The 23,543-nt window shown below is 45.0% G+C and overlaps 1 protein-coding gene and 1 long non-coding RNA gene across 21 annotated transcripts in view; one reads left to right on the top strand and one right to left on the bottom strand.

The window, feature by feature from the left end:
- The window catches only part of HIC2 (HIC ZBTB transcriptional repressor 2), a 154,601-nt gene that overhangs the window by 6,317 nt on the left and 124,741 nt on the right, over positions 1-23,543 (top strand). The window lies entirely within an intron of this gene.
- LOC133373448 (uncharacterized) lies at positions 5,856-8,581 on the bottom strand. Of its 2 annotated transcripts, none has more exons than XR_009759679.1 (3): positions 8,495-8,581; positions 6,902-7,057; positions 5,856-5,998 (listed from the first exon to the last, which is right to left on the bottom strand). It is a non-coding gene; the product is annotated as an uncharacterized LOC133373448 (long non-coding RNA). The 2 variants fall into 2 exon arrangements; XR_009759678.1 differs by having other exon boundaries at positions 6,926-7,057.

Raw genomic sequence — 23,543 nt, 5'->3', positions numbered from 1 at the left:
TGGACTGGATTAGACTCCTCAAACGGCCTGCTTCTGGTACAAACTTTTGAATACAGTAGCAAATGGCCTGCAGAGTTTGGGAGTCTTCCTAAGATGGTGCCAGAGTATCTTTTGTTGACTTTTTTCGTTAGCGGGGTGGGTGTGGAGACCTGTGGCCCTCCAGGTATTGCCAAACTGCAGCTCCCATTGTGTTGTACCACGGGCTTTGCTGGCTGGTGCTGATGGGACATTTCGGGACAGACCAAAGAAAGCGCTGCACACAGTGTGTGGTTGGCACTATGCAACGGCAGAGCTTGGACAGTTTTAAAAGGGGATTGGACAAGTTCGCGGAGAAGGCTGTCGATGGCTGCCACTCTCTACGATGGCGGTTTCCACCTCCAGTTTTGGAGGCCATGTGTCTCTCTGAATCCCTGTTGCTGGAAACTGCAGGAGAGGAGAGTGCTCTTGTGCTCAGATCCTGCTTGTGGGCTTCCCAGAAGCCTCTGGCTGGCCACCGGGAGAACAGGATGCTGGATTAGATGGGCAATTGGCCTGATCCAGCCGGGGTCTTCTTATGAGTTGGGAGTCGAGCAACATTTGGTGGGCCGCAAGTTCCCCTTCTCAGTTCTGTGATCAAATATGGCTGCTATTCTGGAATTGGGCTATAACGCTGTAAATACTGTACTGCAGTTACTATCGTAAAGAAACTCTGTAATGCGCACCATTAATTATGTGCATGGGTCTCTTTTTTTCCCTGTTGCCCTTTCCTTGTCCATGCTTAGAAATTCTCAGAGGTTTCGAGAACCTTTTGGGTTTTTTCCTAACAAAGCTGGTCCTGTCAGACTTGATGCAGAGCTCTGGCTGTGTTTGCTTACATTGTGTAACTAGTATCTTAGCGCATTCAAACTTGTAAGAATTAATCATGTCTTAGGTCAGTCATTCCTGGAGGTGGGGAGAGAGCCTTTCTTGCTGCTGCTGCTGCACTCCATTGGAACGAGAGGAAGATGAAACGCGAGCGGAAGCCAGACTTGGATCCTAAGGGTGGCTTATTTTTTATTTGAAAAAGCAGCAGCTAAAGACATTGTAGCGCGAGAGAAATCCCCGTGCCTGGGTAGCTCTACCTGCCGTGACAGGTGGAAAGAATTGTCAGTGCCGTTTCGTCTGCATTTGGACGGAGGCCTGGAGCTGGCTACAAACTGCAATCCAGGATTAATCCCCACATAGTGTTTTCTTTCTATATATCAGATTTCTCATTTTGTTAATAAGCGATGCCTAGCCGCGCACTTGGTCAGCTGTTCCAAGAAAGAGAAGCCCGCACAGAGGGGGGGGCGCGCGCTTTGCATTATTGAGATGACGTTTTCAGGCTGTCCCAGTGCATGTAAAACAAACACTTGAGGGCATTGGTGATCTTTGTATTGGGAAGGTTTTGAACAAGGAATTTAACTTGTTGGGAGAGGTGTTTTTTTGGGGGGGGGCAGGTGTGGCGGGGATGGAAGAAGGGGGGGCACTTCAAACAATGTACATGGCATCCAGCACCAGGAAGAATTTTTGATGCCCTATCATTCAAGCACTTTAAAACATTTTGATTGAGGTGCCTAGGAATTTTTCTGGAGTGGTGATGTCCAGTTAAGAAATCAGAAGAAGCCTAGGATTGGGGAGGGCAGCTGTGAGAGAACTAGAAAAGGTCCTCAAATGCAAAGATGTATCACTGAACACTAAAGTCAGGATCATTCAGACCATGGTATTCCCGATCTCTATGTATGGATGTGAAAGTTGGTCAGTGAAAAAAGCGGATAAGAGAAAAATCAACTGATTTGAAATGTGGTGTTGGAGGAGAGCATACCATGGACTGCAAAAAGGACAAATAATTGGGTGTTAGAACAAATTAAACCAGAACTGTCACTAGATGCTAAAATGATGAAACGTAGGTTATACTCTGGACACATAATGAGGACCGGATTCACTAGAAAAGACAATAATGCTCGGAAAAACAGAAGGGAGTAGAAAAAGAGGAAGACCAAACAAGAGATGGATTGATTCCATAAAGGAAGCCACAGACCTGAACTTACAAGATCTGAACAGGGTGGTTTACAACAGATGCTATTGGAGGTCGCTGATTCCTAGGGTCGCCCTACGTTTCAGTCACCTTGAAGGCACGTAACAGCAGCAAAGGATTTTTCATTTAACTCTCCCTCCTCGCCTCCAGTGCTGCTAAAGTTGTACGTGTTTGAATTTGCACCCCATATTAACTTAATAGTGTTATTACGCTCCCTTAAACATGCATTAATTTAAAAACATATTTTTAGTACTTTCAGAGGATTCAGAGCAGCTTTTGTCCATGGCAATCGTAAAGATGTAAAGTTATGTCAGTATAATTACTGCCTGTGCTGGATCCCGGCTGAGCCGGGCTATGCTGGCGTATGTCCATCAGCCGGGACCTGGCCTGCTTAGCCAAGACCAGTGCAAGCGGAGCCAGCATAAGGCCTGAAAGAGGTGTGTGTTGGGGGAGAGGCTGAGGTGAGGGGACAGATCCTTCTCATGTTCGGAGCACTCCTGCAGGTCCCAATCCAGGTGAAAGTTACGCTGGGGAAAAGGTTGGTGTAATTAAATAATTGCAATAGAAGTCAATGGAGATTGTTTACTCCCCAGTAGGGGTATTTGGGAGAGCAGGCTTTTACTTTCTGGTCCCTGCGTGCAGCTCCTGGCTGAGCCGGCATTCAGCCAACCTGGAGGCTCCTCAACGGCAGTGGGATGTGGCGGAACTTTGCTCCGGCTTCTCTTGTGCCGACACCACTTATGCCAGCTTCCCCTGAGTTGGATTGCTCTGTTAAAACATGCCCAGTGATACCGAGAGGTCCCTTTCAGTGCTGGCCCTGAGAGAGCCTGAATAAGGAGATGTGCTTTTAAGGAACAGCAGAACACCGGTCTCTCCCTCCCATACCTCTGAAGGGAGATCATTCCATTTAGCTGCCCTTACTCATTGCTGAAATGAGATTCAGTTGCTAGTTTAGTTGGCTTCAGTATGTTGATGTGGGGGGTGGCACAATCATGTCCCTTGCCTCAGGCAGCCAGATGCCTCAGGCCGGTTCCTGTAGGTCTGGATCTACTGGTTGATCGCTGGATGATTTGCAGTAGATGGCCTGGGATTTCTGACTCTTGGTTGTCCAACAGCAGCAAGAAAACGACTGTTTGGCTGAAATCAAGAGAGGTTGGGTTACGCAGGAGTGGCTTTTTGTGTGGAATGACTCTGAGCTTGGTTTAGATCTGGTACTGAAAACAAAACTCTTCTTGGGCTCAGGATTCTTTCATTCTAAGCGTATGTCTTTCGCACCAGGCTCCTCGGTGGAACTTTTCAATTGTGGCTCCCAGACTTTGGAATTCCCTGCCCCAAGAAGCCCGCTTTGCTCACTCCCTGATGGTTTTCCAGAAACTTGTAAAAACTATTTTGTTCCAGAGAGCCTTTGGTTGGGACTGACGGGTCAGCCTGACACTGTTTAAAGTTTTTTATCTTTTATTTTTTATCTTTTAAGATCTTTTATTCTCACCTTCTTATATGTGTATGCACATATATACATACATGTATGTATGTTTGTGTGTGTATGTGCATGCATAATGCGTTTTCTGTATTTTAATTGTATTTTATGCACTTAAATTTACTGTAAGGTTTGTGTTTTGATTGTGTATTTTATTATATATGTGTGCTATTTTATTGTAGCCACCCTGAGTGCCCTATTGTAGGGTAGAAGGGCGGGATAGAAATATTATAAACAACACACACACACACACAAACAAACTTGGGGTTCCATTTGCAGGGAAAAACAAAGTGGATCTTGTAAGCTTGGATGCGTTCTCCTGGTCTGTCGAAGGAACCGTTGCCGCCCTGGGTCCTGCTGGGAGGAAGGGTGGGATATCAATCAATCAATGAATGAATCAGTATTTATGAACGCATCTTCAATCGCTGTAGGCACACAAGCCCCTCCTTACCGCCAACGGTTTGGATTGTTGCAGCGTCTCAAGACGTGATGGGTTTGGGCTGTGTCCATACCATACAGTTAAAGCGCATTTTCTCCCCCACCGCCAAAAAGAATCCTAGGAGCTGTAGTTCCCCCCCCCGACTGAGCTACAATTCCCAGCACCCTTAACAAATGACAATTCCCAGGATTCTTTGTGCAAAGCCATGTGCTTTAAATGGATGGTGTGTATGCAGCCTTAAGAACATAAGAAGAGCCTGCTGGATCAGGCCAGTGGTCTATCTAGTCAAGCATCCTGGTCTGTAGGAAGCCCAAAAGCAGGACCTGAGCGCAAGAGCACGCTCCTGCATTTTCCAGCGACTGGTATTCGGAAGCTGCTGCCTCCGACCATAGAGGCAGAGCACGGCCATCATGGCTGAGTAGCCGCTGATAAGCCTTCTCCTCCGTGAATTTGTCTAATCCTCTTTTAAAGCCCTTCCAAGTTGCTGGCCATCACTGCCTTTTGTGGATATGAATTCCTAGCCTTGGGAGGCTGGTGGCCTTTTTCCTTGAAACTTCAGCCGCTGGGGTCGTCTTCTCAGATGGAAGCTCTTCCAGCAGGCCGATTCAGCACAAACAAGGGCAAAAACTTGGCACACCACTATTGCGTTGGGGCTTCTGGCCTGGATCCGCTAAGGGGAGGGAATAAGCGACCAGCATAATGGGCGCGGGGTGCAGCATCTGGGCAATAGAGAGGAGTCTTTGTCCTTTTTATCTTTACTTTAAAACTCACCATGTTTTTACATTAAGCTGTGTTGGTTATTTGGAGGCGTGGACTGCATGTGTTTAGAGCAGGGGTCGCGAACCTGTGCCCTTCTAGAAGTTGGCCATTGGCCAAGGGTGATGGGAGCTCCGGTCCAACAATATCGCGAGCAGGGATATTTGAGGCTACCTGCAAATTCTGATGCAAGCTGACCTGATTCATATGTGCAGATCAGAACATAATTATTGAGACTCGTAGCTCTTCACTGAGTTTTGTGATGCCGTACTCGGCTTAAAAAATACGTCAGAATGCATTTGGAAATGTGCGTTATATCTTAAAGTGCACTTAGAAATGTGTATTTTGAAATGGAATGTTTAAAGATGTTTATTTTGTGAAAGAATAGGTTTGAAAATTCATATGAAGTCTTGTGCAGATTTTTTTAAGAATTTGCAGATTAAACTGGAAACATGATAGGATGGATTTGTGAATGAGCACATATGAAATTGGCACAGACAGGAGCTAGACTGCTCTGTCCATCCCTAATCTTGAGGGCCGTAGACTCCCCTTCCATCCTGAGTCAGACCATTGATCCATCTGGGTCAGTATTGTCTACACTGACTGGCAGCAGCTCTCCAGGATTTCCAGCCCCCGGCAGCCCTATCTGGAGATGCTGGGGGTTGAACCTGGGACCATCTGCATGCAAGGTAGATGCTGTACCACTGAACTATGGCCCTTATTTTGTAAGATACCAACTTTTACACTCAACAGCTGTGTGGCAAATGTCTCTGTTCTCCGTTGCTCTGTTACACTACCCAACCTGAACAATCTGTGTTGACCACTTTTGCTACTAAAGCATTCATGGGTGCCATGTGAATACCTGAACAGGTTTCCTTGTACACAGGGACAGGAGGTGGGTTTTTGTCTTGTATGATGCCACCTGTCCCATGTCTGCCTCCTGAGAATTATGGCAGAGCAGATGGATATGCATGGCATGTGGCTGCTTTGTTTTGTGTGTGTGTGTGTGTGTGTGTGTGTGTGATGTGGCCAACTTAAGACCAATTTCACATGCTGCACTGAAAGCCCTTTCGAGTCCCTCTCCCCTTGCTGTCAGTGGGCATGTGCGAAAGACAGAAATACAGTTGCAAATGTGCTTGCACCAGGTTTTTAATTTGATTGATGGTCACGCAGGAAGGTACATTTAACAATTCCTGCAGTTCTTGTGTTGCTGGTAGTGAACCAGATAGGTTCTGTCTGAAGCGAGTGGTTTCCTTCCAACCATCTTGCTGTAGAACTTTAAGGGAAGTGGCTTTTAAAAAAAAAGAAAATTAAGAAATATATTTAACATCTCTGCCATCTACAGGGTGTCTGCCTGGTCACTATTAACAAGAGTGGCTCTTTGTTACCCAATTCATTCCCTTCCTCCACTTTCCAGACCTTAGCAACCATTTCCTTAATTGTCTCTTACCACAGACCTTCACTCCTTTGTGAAACTGACAGGATCAGGAACAGTGTTGTCAATTTCATCAGCATGTATATTTTCCCCCCAACCAAAGAGCAAGGCCGCCTTCATGTCATACATTGATTCCACCATTATTCCACTTTAAACAGTCACAATTCCCCCCCCCCGAATCCTGGAAAATGTAGTTTTGTGAAGGGTGCTGAGAGGAGACCCCTATTCCCCCTCTCAGAGCTACAATTCCCAGAATTCAGTGGGATGGAGGGATTGATTATTCAACCACTCTTGGAATTTCAGCTCTGTGAGGGGAACAGGGGTCGGCCAACAACTTTCAGCCCCATCAACAAACTACAGTTCCCAGGATTCTTTGGAGGAAGCCACAACTGTTTAAAGTGGAATAATAGTGGAATCAATGTATGGTGTGAATTTGGTCCATGTATGTGCACCAGCAGGGGAACATGTGGTTACATTTCACTTTAAAAACAATAAAACAAAACTGACAAGGAATTGGTGAAATTATTGTTATTATTAGTAGTAGTAGTAGTAGTCATAGTATTTAGATTTATTAGTTGCTTGATACCCGACGTTCCCTAAGCAGCTTACACAGTGTTAAAACAGAAACAAATAGAACGCACTAGAAAAGCATAAAATAACAATAAACAACACCAAAACAATAGCAGTAGTGCTTCCATATGGCCCCAGGAAGGTTTGGCAGCATATTGAAACAAAACATAATCTCAGTCTATTAAATACCTGGGAGAAAAGGTACGTCTTTACCTGGCGCCAAAGAGGTGACAATGAAGGTGCCAGGCAGACCTCCCTGGGGAGCATATTCCACAGATGGGGAGCCACAACTGAAAAGGCCCTCTCTCTTGTCATCACCCTCTGAGCCTCCCTCAGAGCCGGGACCTGGAAAAGGACCTCAGATGAAAATTGAAAGGTCCTAGTAGGTTGATAAGGCTTTCCCTGATCTTATCGGTTTAACTGGGAACCGGAGAAGAGGGGACATGAGGGAAATGATATTGGTGTGGACAGGAAATGCCATTGGTGGCTAGTGGCCATTGGGAATAGTGGGTTGGAAGGCAGGTGGAACCAGAGCTAATCACAGGCAGAGCCAATTGATCCTAGTTTTGCCTCCAAACTAGAACTCCATGCTGAGTTCTGTAAGAGCTAGATGGACTATTGGAGGAAGGGTGTTGTTGTTTGAGGGGACCAGACCTGTGCAACTTCAGCCTTGGCTTTGCATCTCCTCGTGGAGAAGTGCTTAAGGCGCTTAGACGGCTGTTGTGCCTCTGTTTTTTATATAATAGGCAGTCATATCCTGAGGGTGCCCATCCTTTTGTGAAACAGAGATGCTGTGGCAGAAAAGGGCCTTAATGAGGAAAGAGGATTGCTCTGTTAAAATGCTTACTAGGCCTGCTGTGAGTAAGATAGCGTTGAATAGGTATTTTGGAGCCTGGGTTGCATCAACATCAAGTCTCTAGGTTCCTGGGAGTTCCTCGGCAAATAAATGCGGTGAGGTCCCACTTAGTTCTGGCAAATAGCAGATAAAGTTGCAAAACGTTGTGTAGAAATTTCTATGGCCTGTGCAGTGTAGTGGTTAGACTTAGAATAATGGGCTGCTTATATTCATCTGTACATTTAAGTTAGGATTGATGGGATATTGTTAATGTCAGCTGGCAATGTTTTATCCCCTTCTCCGCCCCCCCGCCTCTTATATTTGCAAAAAATAATATTTTTTTAGAGAGGAATGGGAACCAGGACCAGGGAGAATCTGATTCAGATTCCTGCTCAGCCATGAAATCCGCTCACCATGGGCCAGTCATAATCTCTCAGCGTATCCTACCTCGCAGGGTTGTTGCAAGGATAAAATGGGATGGGGAATGATGTTTGCCACCAAGCTATTTGCATGGAAAACAGGAGATATATATGTAATATATCTATTTAATGCCTAGGCTGGTCGATTTTTATTCCTTCATCAGACTTCTACACAGGGCTACATGAGGAATTTTTTTTGTGTGAATTCTGATAGAAACTGACCTGGTTTGAACCTCTGGACTAGCGTGCAGATTGGAATGCAGTTATCCTCTACGTTTCACACTTCTCTGAATTTTGTGATGCTGTTCTTAGCTCAAAACCCAAAATGCATATTTTAGGATAAAATCTGTTTAGAAAAGCCTACTGAAAATAGGCATCTAAAGGAGTGTTTTACTAAAAGTCAGGGTATAAATCTGTTAAATAAATACATAATATTTAAATACAAGGTTTTGTGCAGGTTTTTTAAAAAAAGGATTAATGTGAAAACAGGATGAAACAAACTTAGGAATGAACAAACGTCACACTGACCTTCACTGGAAACAGATTGATTTATTCACCTACTTTTGCATTGCAGTGATGACTTCCCATGTTAAAACTTCATTGCCCTCAGGCTTGTTCTTTTGGGAAAGAGACTAATTTATGACACCCACTTTTCCTAGAAATGCCCGCCTCGGGCATCTGCCCCTTTTTTGAACCTTTATGGGGAGTGGCCTATTTGTTTCTTGCTTGCATTCCGCCCCAATATTGCTTTGGGTGATGTGGTCTGGTGCCAACATATGGTATGACTCAGCAGCCTCAGAAATTCTTGGAAAAGAAGTTCTCTTTGCTCTGGGTCAAAATCATATTGGCAGCAAATCGGGCTCTGCTGTTTTTGCCAGTCTATTCCAGAGAATTCACAAAAAGAAAAAGTAATCATGCATGCCACAAGCCCTTGTAAGCGGCAGGGGTGGTTCAAAGGGCCGTTCCTCAGAGAAATCTGGTATGGGCATGAAGTTATGTCCCTTAAGAGGCTGCTGAGGATTTAAAGATTCCCTTAACTCTCCAGTGTGAGTGTAGTGGTTAAGGTGTTGGACTGCAACCTGGGAGACCAGGGTTCGAATCCCCACATAGCCATGAAGCTCACTGGGTGACCTTGGTCCAGTCACTGCCTCTCAGCCTCATGAAAACCCTATTCATAGGGTCGCCATAAGTCGAAATCGACTTGAAGACAGTACGTTTACATTTTACATTTTAACTCTCCATAGGGCCAGTTCTGTATGGGACTGTGTGGTCTCTTAAAAAAGCAGGTTGGCTGTCTCCTGGATCCACAGCTTTGCCACTAGAGTCCGTAATCGTTCACCAATGATGCAACCTCTCTAGGACAGAAGCAAGTCTGTCCTTAGTTATCCATGCTCTGGGAATCTCCCAGTTAGATTACTGCACTGTGTTATATGAGGGGTCTGCCCTCATATAACAGTTCCGAAGCTTCAGTTAATGTAAAATACAGCTGCCAGAGTTTTGACTGCTGCTGGTGGTTTTGCTCACAGTTGCATCAGCCTTAAAATGGCTTCAGTGGCTGCCTGTTTGATTCGGAGTCCTATTGAGGGGGCTGGGGAGGGCCATAGCTCAGCAGCAGAGCATCAGCTTTGCAAACATAAAACTCCAGATTCAGTCTGTGGCATCTCCAAGTTAGGACCAAGACAGTCTCCTGTCTTGAAAGCCTGGAGTGATGCTGCTGATCATCGTAAACAATACTAAGCAAGATGGACCAATGGTCTGACTCGATACAAAGCAGCTTCCCAATCCCTGGGGCTGATGGGAGTTGTAGTTTACAAAAGTAACTTTTCCAAACTCTGGATTCACATGGTGGTGATGAAATGCCTTGTGCTACCATTTTACTACAGTAAATTTGTTGTTACTAGTTAATATACATTTGCCATTTATGAAGGAGTCGGAGTTGGACAGTAGAAAAATAGAGGAGTCAGAGTCGAAGGTTTGGTGTACCGACTCCACAACCCTGGTATTAACAGAAGTATAGTTTCCAAATCACGTTAAATATTGGTTCCCCTCTATTCGGCACTCATCTTGAGTACTGTGTCCAATTCTGGATACCACACTTTAGGAAGGATGCAGACAAACTGGAACGAGTTCAGAGGAGGGCAACGAGGATGATCAGGGGACTGGAAACAAAGCCTTATGAGGAAAGACTGGAAGAACTGGGCATGTTTAGCCTTGAGAAGAGAAGACTGAGGGGAGATAGGATAGCAATCTTCAAGTACTTGAAAGGCTGTCCCACAGAGGAGGGCCAGGATCTCTTCTTGGTCATCCCAGAGTGCAGGACACAGAACAATGGACTCAAGTTGCAGGAAGCCAGATTTTGGCTGAACATCAGGAAAAACTTCCTGTTAGAGCGGTATGACAATGGAACCAATTACCTGGGGAGATGGTGAGCTATCCAATGCTGGAGGCATTCAAGAGGCAGCTGGACAGCCACCTGTCGGGCATGCTTTAATTTGGATTCCTGCATTGAGCAGGGGATTGGACTCAATGGCCTTATAGGCCCCTTCCAATTCTATGATTCTCCATGCTTGCTGTAGTTGGCAGTATATCGCTTATTTTGTTTCGGAGTTCTTCCTCGCCCTATTCCAGGTGTTCCCAAACTGTGGCCTGCAGGCCACCGTTGTCCACAAGCTTAATTCAGGTGATCCACATGGCATGTGTGAGGAACGGGAACCGCGACAGACCAGAAGTGATCACACCAGGAGGAAGCAATTTCGGGGGCGGGGGAAGAGAGGATTAGGAGGCAGAAACGCATAGTCTTACCATTTGAATTCTTGGAGTTAAAATTGCAATACAAAAATCCTACAGCATCTAACACTACTCATTGCAATTGCTACAACAGGCAGAAAAACCATTTAAGTGGTCCACCAAGATCCTCAGCAATTTTCAAGCGGTCCATGTGGGGGAAAGTTTGGGAACCACTCCCCTCTTCCAAGTGCTCAGGGTTTGTTACAGTCTGTGCTTAGACTCTCTACCAGATGTGTGCTGTTGTAGAGATGACAATTACTTGTACAAGTCACCCACAGGAGCCTGTAACTGAGCAGGAGCTTAAAACTAGTTTTTTTTCTTGTAAGGTGGCTTTTGTGGACTAGATTTTTGGCCCTTGAACTCTCCATCTTCTGATCTTCTAAAAATGGCCAGCAGCCATTATAGCATCCTCGTCTGTGAATTGGACAGGTTAATTATGCCTTGTGTAAAGAAATGGTTCTTTTAGCTAAAACCCATTGCAGCGCCCCTGTCATTCCAGTTCTTTGCTTGATCTCAAGCACTGGCTTTCCGTGGGGAATCTGATTTTGGTCGTCTTCTGGTTGTCTCATTTACTAATATTTGTTCTTCATGTCAAGGCCCCAGAAGTTTCTCACTGAAGTGTGTTAAGGCCAGAGCCACCCTTCCTCGTGGCTTTTGTTGTTTTTAAAGATCGCATTAACAGTCGTGGTTGCCGCAGGAGTTAAAACAGTGTGAGAACGAGGGTAACATTTTGGTGCAAAAGGATTATAACACAATGGGGAAAAGCGGATAGTTTGGTGGGCAAGATTTGAGAACACTGCATGAGTGCTGATGGTGAGAATATACGGTGCGGGTTTATGACATGTAAGCAGATTTACCGAAAGTGTGGTAGGCTTTCGGTGGGATCAGTTAGCGCAGATTTTTTCAGCTAATTCTGAAGACCCAAAGATCATAGTTGGTAGCTCTTCTGCATTGTTAAATTGGGTAGCCATCACTTTTTAATAATAATGATGATAAATACGTAAAGTGCTTTAAGCCCTTGGAATAAATGTTGTAATAATTTCTTTTTACCAGTATGCTGCAACGGTCAGGTGACTAAGCCAGGAGTAGGGAGCCTTTTGCAGCCTAGTGGCCAAACTCACTTGGGGGCAACCTTTGAGGGGCAGCGTACCGGACACATACAACTTTCCATCCTCCATCCAGGCAAGCGAGAGAGATTATCTGAGTTCAAGGACACATTTCAGCCAGGCAAAAAGTACTCGAGGAGGTCACGGAGAAGGGCCAGAGAGGGGTATGGCCTGGGCTGAGTTTTGAGAGCCAGACAGACATGTGGAGCGCCGCATTCGGCCCCTGATGTTGAGGTTCTCCACTCCTGGACTAAGCAACTCATTTGTAGGTTCCCATTTTGAATCTGACCTCTGCCATAAACTTACATAAAACTAGGTAGCCTGAGACAATCTACATTTTCTTCCTTGCTGAGCTTTTGTGACGAAGTGGCAGCAGACGCTGTCCTTTGGCTGATACCGATGGTGCAATTTGCTCTTGTCTTTTAATGATTCAGGTTTGACATTTGGCCCACTTGTTGCAACAAGGACAGCCGGTGGTTTGAAGAGAGGTGGAGGTTAGGCGGTGTTGTTGTAATGGGAAGGCTGTTTTCATGGGTACGGCTGGTGGCGGAGAGTTGAAGCACAAGAAGCATGCAACAAAATGTTGCAGTGCCGAATGCATCTGTTTGAGGAGCCAGCCAGCCATGCTCTTTCCAAGGTGACTCCATTCTGTCTCTCACTCAACTCCGTTTTCTGTTGGTCCCTCCAGTCAGCATTCCCTGCCACTAACCTTACTTACGCCTCATTGGGATATTCTTTTTTTTGAGGGGGGGAAAGACTTTTAAACACCTGTAGGCTCTTGCTTTGTAAACACCTGTAAGGCGGTTGGCCATCCTGTCATCCCTGTTTCACTTGTGCAGAGACATAAAACGTTGGCCCACGAAAGTTAATTGTGTGACTTCCAGAGGTCGTGTGACCTGATCGATGAGTGCAACCAGGCAGAGAAATGGGTCTTGTCGGTCAACCTGTACATGTACAGTTGTGGCTTAATACTGGAATGTGTATTAGGATGCCTCCACCCTTGACCTATGAGATGAGTGGGGATGGGCAAATCTGTCATTTAGGCTTCTTTCAGTTTGTCATTTATCTTACTCTGTTTTCCACATCAGTTTGCTTTTTTTATGCCCTAATGAAAATCCTTCAGCATTTTAGTGTGAATTCCCCTAACACACATGCTGGTGTGCAGTTTTGTCTAATATACACATTTTTTTCAAAGCAGTGTTCTCTAGCATACATTTTTGTATGTTATTTGTTCGGATAATATGGATTTTTATGCACATGTTACCCTTGTTAGATGAATTTTTGGACAGCTTACCTGGCTGGAGAAGTACATTGCACAATTCAGAGAAGTGTGAATTTTGAAGGATGGCTGTGTTTCAGTGTGTGGGCCAGAGGTCGAGTGACGGCTAGTGGCTCCATGTCAGTGGGGCACTGGAATCCGCTCCGGCTTTTAGTCAGAACTTTCAAGGAGCTGAAGCATATTGGACAGCTCATTGAAAGTTTGGGCTAAAACCCAGAGCAGGTTCTGCCGCCCCACTGACATAGAGCCACCTGAGAGTTTCTCTACCCCTGATCTGATTAGAAAAAAGTATTTCCTCCAGTGGAAATATATTTTTAGCTGGAGCAAGACCACCTTCTGTTGGACAAAGGAAATCTTTGGATGCAACCTTTCACGTGTCTTGCTGGTGCAAATGTTGGTGGACCAGCCTGCTCTGTGCCTTCTCTTTGCCCAGTTAAATGGTTAGATGTCAAAGTCAGTGTGAGGTGATTGTTGTAGTTTTGTACATCGTATCTGTGAATCTGCTGAGCTGTCTTGTGACTGTTTCACTGTATCAGGTATAACCAACGTGATCCAGATGATATTGGACTACAACTTCCATAATCTCTGACCATTGGACATGCTGGCTGGGGCTGATGGGAGTTGGAGTCCAGCGACATCTGGAGGTCACGCCATTGGCTATCCCTGCACTATATATCCAGGCTGCTGGTTGCTGTCTTTGAAAGGATGATGGCACCCGTGGGGTCTTGTGAGGTTGCAACCTGGATGTATGTTGTTGGGTTTTAATTTCAACAGATCTGGATCCAGTGAAAACTGGTGAAAGCAAGGGGGATTTTGTTCCACGTTAAATGCATGTTGAATGGCAGCATTTTGTTAAGTTTCGGAAAGGTCAGAACGATGTGGAAGATGTTTGCCGAAGTTTGGAAGGGAAAAATGACATCCTGCCTTGACTTCAGACCAAAGCTGTGGTTTCTCTGCTTTACTAAGCAGTTGGGAGGTTTCATAAGGAAAGAGCTCACAGCTTGGTGCAGAGCACATGCTTTAAATGCAGAAGATTCCAAGTTTAAACCCTGGCGTCTCCAGTTAAAAAGGACCCCAGGTAGCAGATGATGGGAGATATCTCTGCCTGAGACCCTGGAGAACTGCTGCCCGTCAGAGTAGAGTAGTCTTCCCGAACCTTGTACTCCGCAAAGGGTTTTGGACTATAATTCTCACTGGCCCCAGGCAGTGTGGTCAGTCATCAGGGATGATGGGAGCTGTAGTTCACAGGTTCACGGTTCTAGTGTTAATTTATGAGGCAACGTGGGTCCAGGATACTTCAGGGACCACATAATGCCTTATATCCCTGCCCGATCACTGAGGTCTTTGGGGGACTTGCTGTTAGTGGTCACCCATGACTTGGATGCACAGCTGTTATCCACCAGGAGCCGTATGTTCAGTGTTGTGGCCCCAATTTTATGGATCTCCCTTCTAGCTGAGGTCAGACACAGGCGCACACACACACACACATCTGTCAAACTTCTGGTGCCTCCTGAAGGCTTTTTAAAAATTCCCGCAGGCCTTTTAACTGAATTTTTGATTTTATAATTTTAACTGATTTCTTATTTTCATTGTGTGGAGTTTTTTTGTACGCCCCTTTGAGACGATGGTTGTTAAGTGGTGTATAAATTGTTGTAATAACAACAATGTGATCTGGAGGGTGCACCAGGTTGGGGAGTGGCTGGAGAACAGACTGAGGTGCATATTGTCAAAGAATCTGACCTGCACCACATTCACATCATGCATTTATTCCACTGTTACTGTAATGCCTCAATTAAGAGATCCTCTAGGAACAAGCTCCTTTTAAGGAAGGCTTCTTTTAAGGTGAAACTGACCAGGTTTGCTTAGTTATGGATAAACTGACAATCCTATGCCTTTGCTTTAAGGTGAAACTGACAACCCTGTGTCTTTGCTTTGCATTAAAGAAATCTCTTGCTTTCCCCCAGGGCTGCGGAGGAAAGGTTCCAATGTGATTCAGAGGAGGAGAAGGAGAGGGAGTGGGTGGGTGCTGGATAAGCCTCTGTTGAAGCTGCCCCCACCGTCTAGGAGGGGGTGTAGGAACCTATCCATGTTCTTTCCATGTTATTCCTACCTCTGGTACCAAAGTTTCTGTTAAAGAAGTAATGTCCAGGAACACATCTACTTTGTTAACTGAGGTGTTACTGTATTCCTCTTTAAACGGTCATGGCTTCCCTCAAAGAATAATGGGACGTGTAGTTTGTGAAGGGTGCTGAGAGTTGTTAGGAGAGCCCTATTCCCCTATTCACACAGCTACAATTCTCAGAGTTCTCTGGAAAGAGGGACTGATTGTTAAACCACTCTAGCTCTGTGAGAGGAATAGGGTCCCCCTAACAGCTCTCAGCACCCTTCACAAACCACAATTCCCAGGATTCTTTGGGGGAAGCCAGGGCTGTTTAAAGTGGAATAAACGTCTGGTGCGGATGCAGCGCTGAGATAAAGCAACTTCTTCCTAATGAAGTTCCTCCCCTGCGCTCGGGTTAGTGCGGAGGTGTGTGCTCTGGCTGGAAAGCTATTACCCTGATGGTGTGCCACCGCTGAGTTGTAGCTGCTATAATGATGACAAAATATTTGCTGACTCTGCCCTTTTTGTTACATTCGCACATGGAGAACTGTGTGTGCCAAAAGAAGCGGCAAATAGGCCTGCTTCTTCGAAGCTTCTTTGTTTCGTGGGACCTGAAACAAGTTTGGGAAGGGCTGTAGCTTTGTAGCAGAGCCGTTGCTTTGCATCCAGACGGTCCCAGGTTCAATCCCCGACATCTCCAGATAGGACTTGAAACGTCCCCTGTCAGAAACCCTGCAGAGTTGCTACTGGTCAGTGCAGAGAATATTAAGCTGGATAGATCAAAGGTTTGACTCTGTATAAGGCAACTTCCAGTGATGTGCGTTTCTGGACATTTTTGAATTGGATTCTCCCCCCCCCCCATGCCCTAAAGTGAGAACTGACTTAGCATTCTGGTTTGACTTGCATTTAGGAAATGAAATGTTTTTTAAAAAGGTATTTCATACTCATTTTACATGTTGTATAAATATATTAGTAGTTTTTGCGGCAGCCAAAATTCTTTGGTGTCAAGCGCACTTAACAACCCAGAGTCCTTCTGGCCGGAGGGTCGGTTCCAAAAGGAGCCAATCTTCCGGGGGCCTCTTTGACAGGTGGGTGGGGCCGCCCGGCCATCTGACATCGTGCCTCGAGTGACTGAAACTTCAAGTCATGGCTTGAAAGGAAGATTAGGTGCTTTTTTGGATTCAAGGCGTGGCTTCAAAAGAAGATTCTGGGTGACAGAAATTTTAAATAGTGCAATGTTTAAGCTGCGATTGCAAATGAAAAATTGGGAGCACACCTACAGTGTGATCCCAGTTCTCCCTTTCCAGCATGGCTTGACTTTTGTTTGAACTTTTGTGGCTTGAACTAAAGTATGACATCGCCCCTGAAAGGTGGGCAATGGTTTGCTCAAAACAGCCTGGTGGGAAAACTTTGGAGGTTTGCCGTCACTTGTGCTTGATGTTCAAGTCGCCACAGTTTCAGGATGACCTTTCGGAAGTGTGATCGTTAATACCCAGAAACCATAGTTTGGCTGAGATATCTGAAACAGCCTACAGCCCCTACACCAGTGATTCCTAGACTTTTACTTTCCTCCATGGACCACTTGGAAACTGCTTGAGAGTCTTGGTTTTTCTGCCTGTTGCAGCAATGGTCCTGCAATGTGCTAGATGCTGTATGATTTTAATTGCATTTTTATTGCTTCTTTTAACTTGCATTTTATTGTACAGTGAAAGCTCGTTAGAATGTGGGGGATGGGGGACAAAAGATGCACCTGTGTTATAGGGGTTCCGTGTTACCATGAAAACTGCTGTACTGTATACAGCAGCATTTTTCAACTTTGGGTCCCCAGATGTTGTTGGACTACAACTCCCATGATCCCTTGACCAGTGGCTAAGCTGGCCGGGGATGATGGGAGTTGTAGTCCAAGAACATCTGGGGACCCAAGGTTGAAGAACAGCGGTATACAGTATTTTACTTGGGGATTATCATCATACCTGTGTTATATCTGAATCCACGGTACAGTGAGATGCGTTATAACAACTTTCCCCTGTACTGTATTACAATTTGAATTCTTTACAGTTGTATGTCTTCTTCATAGACACACCGTGGACCACCTGCATGAAGCTCATGGATCACTGGTGGATCATGGGCCACAGTTTGGGGACCCCTGCCCTACACTCTAAATTGGAATTAACAGTGTAAGAAGCTCGGTTTGGGTTCCAGGGTTTCCCCACTTTGGTTTTTTTTGACTGGTGCGCCCTTTACCCTGAGCCTCATCCCCAGCCTTGCCTAATCCATCAAGCCGGGTGCCCGTCACTCAAATCTGGCACAGCGTGGAGCCCACCTATGTATAGTCAGTGCTGGAGACTTCCAGCTGCCATTTGAACCCTCGTTTGCCCATTCTGGATAATGGAACAGTTAAAATGGGTATTGAAGCGGGTGTCAAATAGTCGACCCTAATAATCTAGTGGATTTACGCTGCAGTATCTCGGCACATGCAAATAATCTTGAGTTCCTGGTTGTTAGAGTCAATGCTATTATTTTGTCTTTTAGGATAACGTTCAGACGAAATTAATGCTCTTGAATCAGGCCCCAGAAACTCTCCTCCCCCCAGTTAGTATTCAGTAATTTTAAAAAATGAAATGAAAATGCATCTACCCTCAAATTGCAGCCTTCCTGTTGAGCAAATGTCTGGGTGTCAGGTTCTGTATTAGATGGTAATTCTTAAAATCCAAATATACCAGCATTGTCATCTTGAACCTGGTGTCCCCTAGATGTTATTGGACTGCAGTTCTCATCAGCTGCAGCCAGCAGCGGTCACTGCTGAGGGATGATTGGACTTGCAGACCAACATCTGGAGGGCCCCAGGTTGAGGAAGCTGCATTTAGGGTATTGGGTGTTTGGTTTGCTTGAATCCTTGATTTTTCTGGTTCCTCAAGTGTCTCTGGGGTACAGAATATCTGTTTTCCTCTTTGCCAACTCAACAATATATGAAGCCAGCCTCCTCCTTGCAGTTCCAGGGTTGTTGTTTTTTTAACAGTTTTTGTTTGCTTTCTAAGAAGAAGCGCAACAAAGAGATTTCTTGCTAGCTTCTGCCAAAATAAGGGCATAGAGTGCCATTATTGCTGGGGCAGAAGCTCTTCATTAGCGGGACTGAAACTCTTCCATCAGCTCTTTTGAAAAGGCAAAACTTCCCTTGGGGGGACTCGGTGTACCTGGCGTAAACTGAACGCCCCTCAGTTTTTCTTTTGATAGTGCGTGTGCATGCTCTTATTATGTTTTATGCTGCCGTCTAAGTAAAAAGCACTTTATGAAGAATGAGATGATGTCCCTGCCCCAAGGGAGGCGTTAGAATAAAATAGTGCAAGCAAGTCAGTGGTGAAAGAGGAAGGGAAATGGAAGCAGGTGGGAAGAGGGGAAGAATATGCGACTGGAGGATAAGGCTGTCCATGGCTACTAACCCTGATGGCTGTTTTTTTCTGTCTCCCCTGTCGGAGTCAGGATGCTTCTGAATGCCACTTGCTGGGAATCGCAAGTGGAGAGAATGCTCTTGTGCTCACGTCCTGCTTGCGGGATCCCCATGGGGGGTTCTGGCTGGCCACTGTGAGAACAGGATGCTGAACCAGATGGGCCTTTGACCCAATCCAGCAGGCTCTTCTAATGGTCTTAGGAACAGTAGTTTTGTGTACTTGAGGCGTTGGTTACTCCAGGTGTAGGGAACCTGTGGGACTGTCCAGTTGTTGCTGGGCACCAACTCTGATCAGCCCCAGCCAGCATGGTCAGGGGTGATGTGAGCTGTAGTCCATCTGCAGGGCCACAGGTTTTCCCCATCCCTGTGTTAGTAGATCATGAATAACGGTGACCATGGAAGGGATGGCTCAATCAGTCTATTTTGGATCTATGTCGCTATTTCAGGTCTGCACCTGTGAGTCTGTTCCATCCAGTTTCCTCTAGCCCGCAATTTAAAAAAAAAAACAACCTTCACCCCAAAATTCATTTTTAAATATATATTTTTCTCTCCAAAACCTATTTTATTTTTTAATATGTGTGTCTTCCTTTTCCATGCAATGGTGCGCAAAGGGTTTAACATCAATAATAAAAGCCCAATAAAATGCAATAAAACAATTAAAATTCCAGACAAGGCAGATAAAACACAAAAATCAATCAAGAGCCAGTTTAAGCTGACTTGAGTGTATTTACAACTCGGCTTATGTGCCAAAAGGGCTGTCTAAATAAAAATGTCTACCGGTTGGCATCTTTTCAAATGCATTTTGATTGTGGGGTTTAGTCCAGTGAAGCTCTGCTCAGTGTAGACCCATTGAAATTAATGAGGCTAAGTGTGGTGTAGTGGTCAAAGTGTTGGACTGGGACCTTTGGACTCCAGGGTTCAAATCCCTACTGGGCCATGAAGCTCACTGGATGACCTTGGGCCAGTCACTGTCTCCCTACATAACCTAACTCACAGGTGTGGATAAAATCAGGAGGCGGAGAGCCATGTTTGCACACCGCCTTGAGCTCCTTGGAGGCAGAGTGATATGTAAATGTAATAAAGAAGTCCTGTCTAGTAACTTCAGTGGTCTACTCTGAGTAGGGCTAGTATTGAACACGACCCATGCTTCTTGAACTGCAGACTTTTTTGGGATACTTGGGAAGTGCGAAATCCGGGGGATAACTTAAGTTCTGATTTGTGCCTTAGGCTGGGAGGTATAGAGCAGGCCAGTTCCTACCCGAATTCACCAAGATCAAATGCCTCCAGGATATTTTATTTATTTATTTATTAAATTTATTAGTTGCCCATCTGGCTGGTTATCCAGCCACTCTGGGTGACGTACAACATAAAAACATACAATTTACATTAGAGCATTAAAAAAATCTCAAAAAATGATAATAAAACCTAACCCACCCCAAAAGCCTGCCTGAAGGGTCTTCAAGGCCCAGCGGAAACTCATCATAGAGGGGGCATGGCGGAGATCATTTGGGAGAGAATTCCACAGAGTGGGGGCCACAATTGAAAAAGCCCTCTCTGTTGGTAATGCTGAGATCAAACAGGAACACAGGAAGTGGTCTTATACTGAGTCAGACCATTGGTCCATCTAGCTCAGTATTGTCTCCACTGATTGGCAGCGGCTTTCCAGGGTTCCGGACAGGAAATCTATCCCAGCCCTATCTGGAGATCTCAGGGATTGAACTTGGGATCTTCTGCATGCAAAGCAGATGTTCTGCCCCTGGGCTACAGCTCTTCCCCATGAGGGATCAATAAGGGGTCAAGGCACTGGGTATGTCCAGGTTTGGGCAGGGGGCCAGAATGAAATGGGGACATAAGTCTGCAGAGCTAGAGGAGGACTTGTTTGTTTGTTGCATTGATATACCACTTTTTCTGTATGAAGCTCAAGGTGGTGTACGTGGTTCTCCCCTTCCCTATTTAATCCCCACAACAACCCTGTGAGGTAGGTTAGGCTAAGTGGCAGTGACTGGCCCAAGGTCACCCAGTGAGCTTCATGGCTGAATGGGGATTCGAACTCTGTTCTCCCAGATCCTAGTCCAACACTCTAACCGCTACCCTCCTTGTCTCTGGAATGGGAAAAGGAGCAACAGGATTTAGAAGGACAGGGATGTAGATTTAAGTTGAATCCGAATCAAAAGTTTCTTAACTCTCTGATCAGTACAGTAATGGAACAGGCTGCGTATGGGGTGTTGTTGTTGCAGATTCTCATTCCTTGGATGCCTTCAGGACAAGGTTAGGCATGTATCTGCCTGGGATGCTCTGATGAATCTGCAGCAGGACACAAGCCTGGTCTTAATGGCCAACTGGGAACCCTCCTAGCTGTTCATTTGTGTACTTCAAGAGGACCCTGATGAAAAGACATCCCTGGAACAGGGGGTCAAGATGGAAATTTTCAGATGGGGTATAGCTCTTTCTGGACCCTGAACCAATTCTAGATAGCAGGTCATTTTTGAATGCTTGTACGTCAAGAGTTTGTGGCGGCTGTTCAGTGATATCAGGGTTCCTGCATAACAGGTGTGAGGAACCTTTGGCCCTCCAGATGTTGTTGAGCTACAAGTCCCATCAGCGCCAGCAAGCATGGGATGATGGGAGGTGGTAGTTCAGCGACATCTCGAGGGCCAAAGGTTCTCCCCACCTGCTGTTTCAGAAGATGGGTCCCTGCTCACCACAGAGCTTACAATCTAAAATTTGACTTTAGGGGAGAGAGGGAACAGGAGAGAAATGGAAGGAGAACGTGTGTTTATTTTATAGCGGCCAGCTCAGTATGTCTGTCTTCTATTTGCAAAAAGGCCCTTTACCCTTTATTCAAAAAAAGTATTAAAATATATGATTGTGTGATGCATGTGTTCAAATAGATAAAAGGAAAAAGTATTGTAACATTTTCCAGTCCGCATCATTGATCAGTATATCTTTACTTAGTTGTTAGGCTGTGCATGTGTTTATACTTAGATTGGAAGAAATCCAAGGTCGTTGAGACCTAGGTATTTTGGATGGATATCCTGTGTGTGTGCGTTTATTTGGTACTGTTTCAGCTCAATCCTATGAATATATGCTCAGAAGTGTCCTGCTGATCAATTGATTTCTGTGTGCGTGTCTAATTGATTTCTCTTCCCCCTCTCTACAAGATCAACAGTTTTGCTTAAATACCTGCCGAGATACATGTCTAGTCCAAAGTGCCTTCCTGGCTCACTCCCACCAGAAATGCAGAGTTGTAGGGCACTAATTTGGGGGGTTGTTCAGATTTCCGTGATTTGCGGGAGGAAAAATTACACCTGGGCCCAAACTGGCGCACTTACTCAGTAAATAGCGTTTCTAATAGACAGATTCTTCAAACCAGGCATAGAGACTCGTGTGTGTGTGTGTGAAATCTATTGACATAACCACAGGAAGGAATATGAAAATGGAAATGGACTGCCTTCAAGTCGATCCTGACTTATGGCTACCTTCTGAATAGGGTTTTCATGGTAAGCGGTATTCAGAGGGGGTTGACCATTGCCTCCCTCTGAGGCTAGTCCTCCCCAGCTGGCTAGGGCCTGCTCAGCTTGCCACAGCTGCACAAGCCAGCCCCTTCCTTGTCTGCAACTGCCAGCTGGGGGGCAACTGGGCTCCTTGGGACTCTGCAGCTTGCCCACGGCTGCACAGGTGGCAGGGCACGTAACCCCTGAGCCACTCCCTGTGGGGGTGATCTTTAGCTGGCCCTTGACACCCAGGAGACAAGAGTGGGGATTTGAACTCACAGACTCTGGACTCCCAGCCAGGCCCTCCTCCACACTGTACCACCTATACCAGCTAAGAAGGAATATATCTTTTACTTCTTAGCTGTTGGTGACCGAATGTTTGGGAGGATGAAAGCATCTTTTCCTGCTGCTTGAAGTCAGTGCCAGATGAACTTCTTTGTAGGAAGCATCCTATAATCGGAACTGGGAAGGGGGTAGAGATGTGAAGGCCTGGAAAAAACCCAGAAAAAATTCAGAAAAAAACCAGGGGTTTTCCTTTTTTTTTTTGAAGTCTTTTTTGTTTTTTCCTGAAAAACTGGGGAAAAAATGAAGAAAAAATGGATTATGGAATGGTTTATTTTAGCATGATAAACAAAATGTTTCATTGAATCTTGGTCCCATAAACAATTTTCTTTGTTATTAATGTTGATGGTTTCTTCTGGTTTTCTAAAATTGTTTTTTGCCTGTTCCTCATAAACTGGCAAAACGAAAGAGGCTCCTTACAGTTCAGGATCTTGTAGATCCATTTGTTACAAAAAAAGTAAAAAATTAAAAATTCTATTTGTAATGATTGTTTGAATAAAATGTACTTTTAATATACCAAATGTGGTAATTGTATGCCAAACCAACTTGTACATAATTACATTTGATATTCCTGAAGTAGCAAAGTGACTTTCAATCTGTAAAAAGTGCGAATACTGCATTTTTTCTGAAAATTTCCATTTTTTTCTGGAAAAAAACAAGAAAAAACATTTTTTCCCCATGGCTTCAAAATTTCCAGAAATTTTACATCTCTAGAAGGGGTCTACCACAGAAAAGGCCTTTCGCTGCCATGCTTCAAAACATCTCATTGCCTGGATCATTTTTATTGAGATTTATGACTCTTTTTGTAAATTCCAGTGTTTTCTTCTTCTTTTAAATAGAATTTAAGTGCAGGGAATTTGATTGAATGGCAGAAACCTTTTTTAATTACTCTTAATATTTCAAGCTTATGCAAATTAAAATATATTAATATGTTTCAAGCTACACTAACATTCAGAATGATTAATTATGTGAATCTAGTTGCACTCCTTATAATGAATCAACAATCATGTTTTCTTTCTT

This window comes from Rhineura floridana, chromosome 19, assembly GCF_030035675.1.
Source record: "Rhineura floridana isolate rRhiFlo1 chromosome 19, rRhiFlo1.hap2, whole genome shotgun sequence".
NCBI classification, from domain to species: Eukaryota; Metazoa; Chordata; class Lepidosauria; order Squamata; family Rhineuridae; genus Rhineura; species Rhineura floridana.
Note: the sequence above shows the minus strand (reverse complement) of the source record. Positions and strands in the feature narration are given on the sequence as shown.